Consider the following 11478-nt stretch of genomic DNA (forward strand, 5'->3'; position numbering starts at 1 on the left):
GCCCTGAAGGAGGCCATGTGTACAGCACCTGTACTCAAGGCGCCTGACTTCTCCAAGGAATTCATAGTGCAGACAGACGCTTCTGAGCATGGAGTGGGAGCGGTGCTCTCACAACTAAATGATGAGGACTTGGACCAACCTGTAGCTTTCATTAGCAGGAGGCTACTTCCCAGGGAACAGAGGTGGAGTGCGATTGAAAGGGAAGCTTTTGCTGTGGTCTGGGCGCTGGAGAAGCTGAGACCCTACTTGTTTGGACTCACTTCCGGGTTCAGACGGACCACAGGCCCCTCAGATGGTTGATGCAGATGAGGGGTGAGAATCCTAAGCTGTTGAGGTGGACCATTTCCCTACAGGGGATGGACTTTACGGTGGAACACCGCCCCGGTACAGAACACGCCAACGCTGATGGTCTGTCCAGGTTTTTCCGCCTTAGCGATGAGAACTCCCAAGAGGGTGGGTAGTTCTCCCCACTTTCAGCTGGAGGGGACACGTGTTAGACCTGGCATCTTTGGCGTGGTTACCCCTGACTTTTTGCCTCTACCTCCTGTGTTTTTTGATGCTATGCTGGATTTCGTTTTTGCTGGTTTAGATGCTTTGGGCACTTTGCCACTGCTGATCAGTGTCAAAGTGCAAGTGCTCCCTTGGTAAATTGTTATATTGATTGGTTATCCATGATTGGCATATTTGTTTCACCTGTTAGCCCCTAGTAAAGTGCACTGCGTGTGCCAGGGCTGGTGATTCAAATGCTACTAGTGGGCTGCAGCACTGATTGTGCCACCCACAGGAGTAGCGCTAAAATGATGTCTTAGGCCTGCTTGCAGTGCCTATGTGCAGTCCAAGACTGCCATGTCGACCTGGCCAGTGCACCCACTGACCAGGCCTTATCCTTCCCTTTCTGTACATGTCAGGCATCCCTATGGTGGCCCTAGGTACCCCCCTGGGCTGGGTGCAGTGTATCTGAAAGGTAGGGCATGTACTGAGGTGTGTAACATGCCCTGGTAGTGAATTACAGCCATTTTCGTTTTTCACTGCTGAGAGGCTATCTTGCCCATAGGATAGAATGGGGAAGGCTGTTTACATGCCTATCTTCCCATAAGGGCAAGATAGAAAATCCAAGTTTGGTATCTCTGTGTTCAGAATTTAATTATACATCTTTTTAGCAAGATGGTTTTTAAATTCACTGTGTGAGAATAGCACTTTTTAGAAAGTAGCTATTCTCCTGTTTAACCTTCCTGTGTGCCTGTGTGCTGGTTGGCTGACTGGTGTCATGTGATGGGCTAGGTGGCTCCAGGAGCCTGGATGAGTCAGCAGCAGGGTGAATAGGGAGATCTGCTTTAGATGGGTGGGAGGAGTAGTCCCTGGGTTTGAATAGGGCTGCCCCTGACAAACACAATGCTGGCTCCACCCCCTGCTGGCCAGGCTGAGGACTCTGCCTCTGCTGGCACAAAGAAGGCTCCACCTCCTGCTGAGCGTCTAACGACCCTGCCCCTCACTCTGAAAGGAACCAGGTGCTCCAGAGCAGAGCACACCCAGGAACCGGTTTGAGCAGGGGAATCACCCACTGGAACAAAGAGAGACAAAGACTTGGAGGGGTATAAGAAGAGGACCCCAGACACCTAAAACTTTAGATCACTTTGGAACTAAGAAGAAACCTCTGCCAAGGAGAAAGCTGAAAAGGACTGAAGAGGAGAAGACTGCCTGCTTGCTGTTTTGCTTTGCTGCCAAGGAGAGGGGAAGGACTTTGCTGTGTCCCCTTCTTTTGATTCTGATCTCCAAGGGCCTGAGAAAAGCTGGCTCCCTGTTAAGAAGTCCCAGGAACAAAAGGACTTCACCACCAGCTCCCCTGGAACTCTGCTGAAGGAGTTCTGGCCTGCCTTGGAGTGCTTGCCCAGTCTTGGGGCCTCAGGAGGTCGTTTTGCTGTGTTTTGGGAGCTGGGAAGCAGAAGCGTGAAAAGAGTAACTGGTACCCAACGCATCATCCGATTGCGTGTCGCAAGAACGAGAGTGCGTGGAAAATTTCATCGCGGCACCATCGCAACACGCAGGGTCCCCGCATCACCGAGTGCGTCGAGCATCGTCCCGAAGCGTGAAGATTCCTGACATTGCGAGGGTCGTCGCAGAACCAGTTTGCGAGCCGCACCACCACCGGTGCGTGAAAGTCTCCAGTCATCGTGTGCGTCGACGCAGAGTCCCGTTCCGTGGCGCATCGAGAGTTGCGGCGCCGGAAGTCAACGCTGCGCCGCGCATCGTGCCACATCGAAGCGTGTCGCATCGAACCTGTGCGTGAAGCTTCCCCCTAAGAAACCTACGCAACGAAGGCCAAAGTCATCGCATCCTCCCCTTACAGATCGGAGCCGGCGCATCCACCTCTGCTGCGTGAAGCAGGGCTGCTGCAAAGCCTCCCCAGGATCTCAGGAGTATCGCATCGCCTTTGCCATCTTCCTTGTGATAGCTTTTGGGAACCTTATCGCAACTACAGGTACTGTTGGGCACGAGAGTGTCGCATTTTGTGCATTAAGAGTCGCATTGTGCAAGACACTGACTTTTACATCCTGGAGTACTGTCTGCAAACTCTTGAACTATCTTTAAAGTAAGCTTTTTGAATTGTATGTTGGTTTGTCTGTAGTATTTGGTCTTGTGAAGTTTTTAGTAAAGATACCTTATTTTTCTAAAACTGGTGTGGAGTAAATCTGTGGTGTTTTCACTGTGTTACTGTGAGTGTTGGTACAAATACTTTACACATTGCCTTTGATAGCCTAGACTGCTCAGGCCAAGCTACCTAGAGGGTGAGCAGGGGTTATCTTAACAGTGTATCCCCCTTTCCCTGACTAGAAGCAAGGGTCCCTACTTGGACAGTGGTACCTACCCTGCCAACTAGAGACCCCCAGATCTAACACCAGGTCTAAACTGAGGTGGCATGGTGAGCAAAAGAATGATGGATTTAACCCAGATCTCTTGACTGGGGGTGAATGTTTTGATTTGTTCTGCATTCCATCCATCAATTGTGTGTCTTTTGCAGTGGTCCAAGTAAACACACGCTAGTGCTTTGTCAGATATTAATAATGGTGTCTGCACTGGACGTGTTACGGTGAAATCTTTCGTCTGCTGGCAGATGTCGCATTTCAAGACATAGTCTTTAGTCTGTTTTGTTAATCCAGGCCACCAATATCGTTGTTTCAACAAATAAACGGTCGCCGTAACTCCTGCTTGTGCAGAACCTATCCCTTTGTGTGCTGCTAGAATTAAACCCAATCTACGATCCATGTTTGGAATCCCCCACTCCAGGAATCTGAGCAAATGGAATGTTATTGGCATCTAACTTGTATGAGTATTTGAGTAGAAACTTTGTTGGTAATGCTTTGCTGTTTTTGCGTGAAGCAATGACTGCCACCATAATCTCACAGTCTATTCTCGTTTTTAAATGAGTGATTGCAGCTACAGAAGCTGTGCGTACAGCCTCCTTTGCGGCTTCATCAGCCAATGAATTCCCTTCAATGTGAACGCCATCTCGCTGATGACTCAGTGTATGTATCAAGTGAGCCCTCGGTAGTTCGGTTTTCAACTCCACTACCTGTTCCCATAGCATTTTGTGCTTAATTGTGCCACCTTTTGCATCTTTGAACCAGTTTTGAACTCAGTGCTGCAAATATTCATTATATGACTGCACACAATAAAAGGAATTGCACACAATTAGTGTGGGGAATTCACGATCCATATTTACCAGTGCCAGTATCAAGGTTTTTAATTCTGCCAGCTGTGCCGAGCAGTCTCCTAGAGACTGCGTTTTCGGGCAACTTGGATGGAACTTTCCATCCTGCATGCGACCTTTAACTAATGCACATGCCGCGCTGTATTGTTGCTTACATCCTATGGAGGGTAGAGCAGATCCGTCAGTGTAAATTATATATTCATACTGATCTAGAGGCAATATTTCATTCGGTAGAGGATATTCTTGTTCGTATTGCAGAAATGATTGTGTCTTTAAATATGGGTCGTACCTGTATTCTACATCTGTTGCAGTGAGAGAATTAGCCCATTGTATCCATCTCGGTTGTAAGGCTTTAGCGTTAGGAACGCTCGCCTTTGTTACAACCTTTAAGGCTGGAACTGGAGTCACTACTCTTATTTGTTTCCCTTGAGCCAGTGCTCTTTATCTCACTACAGCAGTCTGTACTGCTGTTAGAATCTTTTCCATAGATGCGTAGCTCATCTCAGCATTTGTGACAAATGTGATTTGTATGCAATTGGTACTGTTTCACCTTCATTATATGTTAGATAGGTGTACCCAGATTGACCCGCAACTATACGGATCACCAGGTTGTGTACGTTTACACGTGTCTGTAAGTGTTTGGAAGCTATCATGTCAGCTTGTAAGGAGCGAAGTGTATCTGTGTGTTCCTGTGTCCATTGTCTAACTGAAAAGTTAGGTTTTATTAAATCGTAGAAAGGTTTTACTCTTTCTGCGTAATCCAAAATGTATGTTCTACCGAAATTTAGGAATCTTAGAATTGATTGTAATTTCTTTATGATTTTGGAGGTTGAAGCAGCGCACATTTTTCTAAAAAAAATGGCTGCTAGGCTTTTCCATTTACTTAAAAGGTTATGTCATAAAAACAGGACACGAAGGTGGGCAATTTTTGACTTTTTAAAGTTGAATTTGTAGCCCTCATATGCAAAACCCAAAATTATGGTATTCACTCTGTTCAAGTGTTCCTCTAGGTCATCGTCCGTTAGATAAATATCATCCACATAGGATAATGCTTCTTCATCCAAAGTTTGAAGTAACTCAGTTACTCTGGCCAAAAACAACCCCGGGCTATTCTTATACCCTTGGGGAAGTCAACAAAATTGATGCTAGGACCCTAGCACTGAGATTGCTATGAGATACCTTCTTTCATGCGCTATATTTTGGCAGTAAAATCCATTTGAGATATCACGTGTCGTTTTATATTTTTTCTGCACAATGTTATTTATTAATGCGGCACTGTGTGCGTTTTGGACTGCAAATGTCTTAGTGCAAGTGTTTAAATGTCTATAGTCTAAAACTAAACGATGTGAATTGTCAGGTTTCATGACCGGAAACAAAGGATTATTCATTGATGAGGTGCAATTTTCGATCACCCCCTGGTACTAAAGTTGATCTAAGATCTTCCTGACCTGTTTTTTAGCTTCTTGCTTTATTGGATACTACCTTTGTGCAGTTGGAGTATGTTTTATATATAAATCATTTTTATTGATTTTCATAGCAACATTATCAGTGCACAGGTATAACCATACATTAACCAGTAACTGCAGGGTGTCCCCGGCCATAAGTAACCATATAATGCTCCATAGGTGTTTCAGATGCTCCATGTCCAGCCAATGGGAATCACACCCCTGCCTCTCCAGTATCCCACCCCACCCCCCACCCCCCCGCCACCAACTCCCACCCCCCCGTGGCAGCTGCAAAGCGTCCGAAAATGTCAATATCAGTCTGGGGAGCGCCGGACCCCCCCGGATCGCCATCAGTGATGCTACGGAGCCCCGCCTCTCCCCATGCCCGGGCCCTGCCAGGTCTGGAAGAGACGCAAAGCTCTCAAAGTGGGCGGATAGACTGCTGCAGGGAGGCCCCTAGACAGGTAAGCCAGCAGGGCACCCCAAGACTCCTCAAAGGCTGAGGGATCATCCCTAAAGCTCACTGCCAGGCGCTCCAACGAGAGTAGGCGCCACAGGCGGGCGTGCCACAGTGATAGGGCAGGAGCGCCCTGTTTCTTCCACGCCACCGCCACTGTGAGCTTAGCCGCCCCCACGTAGAGCCACCATATAGCCTTGTCACCCCTGGACACTCCCTCCCAGTCCTCCCCCCGAAGACCTAGTATCATATGCGCGATCTCCCCGGGGGGGTGTAAATCCCAAGAACTCTTTAATCTGCGCTAGAATTTCTTCCCAAAAAGGGCGGATGCTGGGGCAGTCCCACCATATATGTTTGAAGTCCCCTAGGAGGCCACATCCCCGCCAGCAGAGTGCAGAGGTCCCCGGGAAGATCCTAGCCAATTTTGTGGGGTATAGGTACCAGTCAAATATGGTTTTGTAGTGTGCCTCCCTCAGGCCCACCGACAAGTTATGTCTGGGTATATCACGCCACAATCCCCTCCACTCCGCTTCTGTTATCTCTCTCCCCAGGAGGTGCTCCCAGAATCCCATATACCTGGCCCTGGGCGTGTGTAACGTGTTCAGCAGCATCCTATAGAGCGTCGAGATTGCCCCCTTCATAGAACCCGCCTGCGTCAGAACCAGTTTCTCCATATCAGTGAGGTTCCGGCATCCCGCCTCCCTCATCGGTGTCGCCGTGGCCCAGTGCTTTAGCTGCAGATAGTGGAAGTGCTCACTGTTGGGAACCCCAAACTCACCCCTACAGTTCTGAAATGAGCGGAACACCCCCTTGTCAAATAGGTCCGCCAGTTTTAGACATCCCCCTTCACGCCACTCATCAAAAGGACCCTCGTCTCTGGCTGGCAGGAAGGCCGGATTAAAGTGTATCGGGGTGTATGGCGAAGGGAATGTCGTCCACCCCTCTCTCCGCGTGACCCTATCCCAAACCTCTAGCGTAGTGCGTGTCGGCATGCTAAGATAGGCATTCGGCGGTCTGTCTCTCCACGGTTTCCACAGCAGATCCCAGATCGACCTGCCGGCGATCGCGCGGTCCATATGAAGCCAATGCTTCTCCGATTCACGCGCCGTCCATTCTAACGCGACCCGCAATTGGAGTATGTTTTAAAAGAATTATGTGGTGGGTTGAATCCTCATCCCATCCAACATGGTTTTTATATAATGCTGGAGCCTGGGCTTCCGCCCACTCCTGCGCATATGTGTGTTGTAAGTGCCTGGGAATATGGTCTGGGAATGCCAGCAGAATTACTGTTTCTCCTTTAGGGCAATCCATGGCGAAGGCTGGCGGGCAATCTCATTCAGCTAACAAAATGTCATAGCAAAACGTCAGGTTCTCCCAAAAGAGACCTTTCACTATTCTACATTTGTCCCCCTCCATCTGGAGCGTTATTTCATATACTTTATGTGGGACGCTTACCCTACTATCAGGTGTTTATATCATTATATAATCATTCAAGTCCGCTGTCACCAGAAATTCCATCAGGTTTTGGCGAGCTATTGTTACTTCTGTTGCACTGTCTAGCATCGTCAAAGCATGGGCATGTCTGATCTTTAGACTTGCGACCTTCTTCTTTTTGAACTGTGACTTTTGTTTTGGTTTCCCTTCTTTTTTAGAAGTGTAATCTTGAGTGTGTTGCTTGTCTCTGGACTTTGTACGCTCTTCTTGTCTGTCTGACCGTTCTTCCCTGTCTTAGTTTTTCAATGAACCCTGAAAGGAATGAGAGCAACGTGTATCAGTATCCTGATACCTGTCAGGTTTCCTAATATTATCCCTATTCCTAAGGTTATACCTCTTTTTGGATCTGTTTCCTTTAAAGTGTTGTTGTTTTTTATTGTCCCACTTCTTTTTAGTTGAAACAGGTATCTGCTTGAAAGTATCCTTTTCAGGACTGCCCATCAGTTGTGGTTTTAAAGCTTTCCCACCCAAACTGTCTCTGCCTAATTCTGCATATGCAGTTTCAATTATTTTCGGTAGTTCGTGTTCCTGTTCTAAAGGACTGAACTCCCTTAGGCGCTGGCAGAGAGCCACCGAAGCTGCTTCCCCTTTAATATTAGCTAATATTATAGCTGATACCTGGGCATAGTTACCTAGTAACTTCATCCCTAAGTTTAGTGCAGGCTCTGCTCCGTACTCGTTTTGTATTTGTCTTAATACATCTGGTGTCATTGCTAATGAAGGAATACCATGAGTTCTGGTATATATGGCAGCAAAGACTGTACCCCAAGTGGTACAATCCTCTACTTGTGGTGTTATCCCCATGGGAAAGCAGATTGTTAGCATTCTGTGTTCTTCATACAGGGTAGTATTCAGGAATACTGCCTCTGGCTGTGTTATTTTGTGAGCTACCCAGAACGGCATTTGTTCACGTTTTGTGGGCATTTTGCCCATCTCTACGTGTAATGTTTTTGGTGTAATTTTTGTTGCTGTACCCTGAGTTTGAGCTCCATTAGTGGCAACTATTGCAGGTTGAACTGTAAATGTCCTCATGACGAATTACATCATGTTTCTATAAATTGTAATTAAATCTTTGTGTTGTGTGAGTAAGTCTCCTACTGGCATTGTTTCAATGTCAGGATGTGGTGTGTAGGCCGCTAATATTGGCCATGTTGCCCCTTCTCTTCCGAGCGGGCCGAGTCTCACTCTTCTTCTTATGTGTGGTAAGGCGCCTTTAAACCAGTATAAATGTTCCTGGTACGTGAGCGGAACCTCGATGTTCTCAAACTGACAATATTCCGCTGGTGCATCTCCGTCTGTGTAGGAGTGAAATGTTTTTGTTCTTCCATTTGCTGCTGGAAATGTAACCCAGGAATAAAATACCTCTGTCCTGTTTGATTTGTGTGCCTCAATCACAAAAACTACTATACCACCCCTAGGTGTTAAACCATGCTCTAGCAGTTTCAGGGTGACTGTATTTCTAAAATTCTTTGTTATTTGTATTGCGTCTGCATCCTCTTCTCCGGCTGAGAGGTGTAGATCTGCTCTTACGTTATCTCTGTCCTCACTCATTTTGTAAATAAGAGTTTTTCAAGGGAACTAAGATAAGGTGTTTGTGCACAATTTTAGGAACTTTGTGTCCTTCAAGCTTGATTAACCAACAGCCAATAAATAGGATTCTTTGCCTACTCAACTGTGGCGGAGTTTGTTCCCACCCATTCCAGACGTCTCTGGTGTTTTGTGAATAGGGGTCTCTGAGAATAGCACGACGGAACTACTCAGATTCTACTGTCAAATAAGTACCCAACCAACGTTGGTGGCACCATGTGGTGTAGTTCCTATATTACCTATACAGGATCTGCACGTTTGGATGACATAAACTGTGGGACTGGTGGCGGACTGTTTCCGTACATCCCCACCGGATAAGTTAGACTGTCTGTATCAGCTAGCTCACAGTGCCACTATAATCTCCTTTTACCAAGGAGAGAATAGATTCTGGCAACCTCAGAACATGACAACTCTGATCCCTCAGAATCCTGGAAACAATACACTACATTTCGCTCAGTCACTCATGGTCTTTTAGTTTGTCCCCCTCACCAATGAACCCACAGCCACCAGAAACAACTTCCACAGTGGGATGAAGGTCATCACCACCTGGATGAAAGACCGTTGCCTCAAACTCAACTAAGACAAGACCGAAGTCCTCATTCTGGGACCCACCCACCTTAGCTTCGGACAACTCCTGTTGACCCGCCGCACTAGGAACGCCCCACTTCCACGGACCACACACAAAACCATGGCATCATACTGGACTCCACGCTCACAATGAACTGCCAGATCAATGCTGTATCCTCATCATGCTTTTTCACGCTTCGCCTGCTTTGAAAGACATTCATATGGATTCCCACCAAATTCAGAAAGACAGTCACCCATGCACTCATCATCAGCAGCAGACTCGACTACGGCAATGCACTCTACGCCAGCGTCATCCAGAAGCTCCTCAGGAAACTACAGAACATTCAAAACGTCGCAGCCAGACTGGTCCTCACTCAACATTTCCCGCAGCAGCCACAACACTGAACACCTTTGAGAACTCCATTGGCTTCCAGTCAACAAAAGAATCACCTTCAAGCTCCTCACACATGCCTACAAAGCCATCCGCGACCCAGGACCAACATACCTAAACCACCACCTCTCGCCCCCACCAGACACCTTCGCTCCACCCATCTGGCCCTGGCCACTGTCCCACAGATCCGCAAGACCAGAACCAGAGAAAGATCCTTCTCCTAACTCGCCATCAAGACCTGGAACACCCTGCCTCTCCACCTCAGGCAATCCCCGTCGCCGACACAATTCAGGAAGGATCTAAAGACCTGGCTCTTTTGTCGTGTAGTTCCTATATTACCTATACAGGATACTGTGCACCTCCGTTAGCCTGTCTGTTTAAGCTAGCTCACAGTGCCACTATAATCTCCTTTTACCAAGGAGAGAACAGATTCTGGCAACCTCAGAATATGACAACCCTGATCCCTCAGAATCATGGAAACAATATACTACCTTTCGCTCAGTCACTCGTGCTCACTTTGTTTGTCTCAGAGATGCACAGAATAAACATACTGGGCGTTTGTCAATAAAGATTTATTGAACAGTTGTTATTCTAGTGTAGAATAGATGAGCTGCAACAACCATTAGACAGTAGCAGAGATATATGATTTGAAGCACTAAGAAAGTAAATGGATGGTATAGTTCTACCATTTTGCAATAATTATGAATACATACAAGTATATAGAACACATGATAAAAAGTGTGTACTCCTACGATGCCTCCCTAACTAGATGTACGTAAATTTACCTAGCATTGGTGTAGGTGTTATGCCAAGAATCCCTCTAGGATTTAGTCAACCCCATTCCTGACAATGAGAAAATATGGGACCCGTCCTGGTCTCGAGCTGGACACCCCGCATGGGATGTTAGACCACTGCGAGCTGTAGCGTCTGCATGCAGGAACCTCAGCGTCTCTGGTCAGTGTGTCAGCCGGGAAGTTTCGGTCTCCTCTGTCTTTCTAAGCAAGACATGATGTATATATACCCATAGGTCTCCCCAGGGTTCCTACCTTGCTGTGTTACTGTGTTGGCCTAAAGGATGACGTCGGGCCTGAACCTTATACAGAGATATTGTACAGGAGATGTTCGTTCTGCTGTCAGTCCTGCTGTGTTTCCAAGAAGCCTCATGCCTAATGTATGAGATTTAAACTAGGGGGAAACCCGCGTCCTCAATGCAGTGTCGTATCTAGGTAAAAGGTCAGTCCCTATGAACCGTTATGTATGTAATGTAGGGAAGAATATAGGCGAAAGGTTGCAATTTTACCGGCGCCTATATAGGGTACCCATATGGAATATAACACTTTGACTGAACTCCGGCGCCCAGACGGATCAGCAGCCCTCCTCATCCTCCCCCTTTCCCCCTCCTCAGCGCCTTGATATCCTCATGGGTGAGTTGCCGCGCTTTACAAACCCTGATTGATCTGATTTGGTCTGGTGCTGTAAGTATTGAAAACCTTTTGGAAGCAGGCTCACTACTCATGTTCAAAGAGCTTAGTGATGCTTTTCAGTTGTCTCGTGGGCTATTTATTGTACTAAACAACTTAGTCTTGTATGCTGCACCTTGTATAAGGAGCTCTTGGAACCCCCGTTGCACGCCCTCCTGTAGAAGGTCACTACATTGGGTAACAGAAGCAAGGCTGTAACTCTGTTATCCATGACATTCTGATGTATGGATTGTTGCAGTAAATAATCTTACATTGAGATGGGAGACTGAACTAAACAGACACATTTTGGGATGTACACATTGAGTACACATTGCCCTGATGTACAGAAATGCTTGATTCAAACTTCT

This window comes from Triturus cristatus, chromosome 11, assembly GCF_964204655.1.
Source record: "Triturus cristatus chromosome 11, aTriCri1.1, whole genome shotgun sequence".
Classification (NCBI taxonomy): Eukaryota; Metazoa; Chordata; class Amphibia; order Caudata; family Salamandridae; genus Triturus; species Triturus cristatus.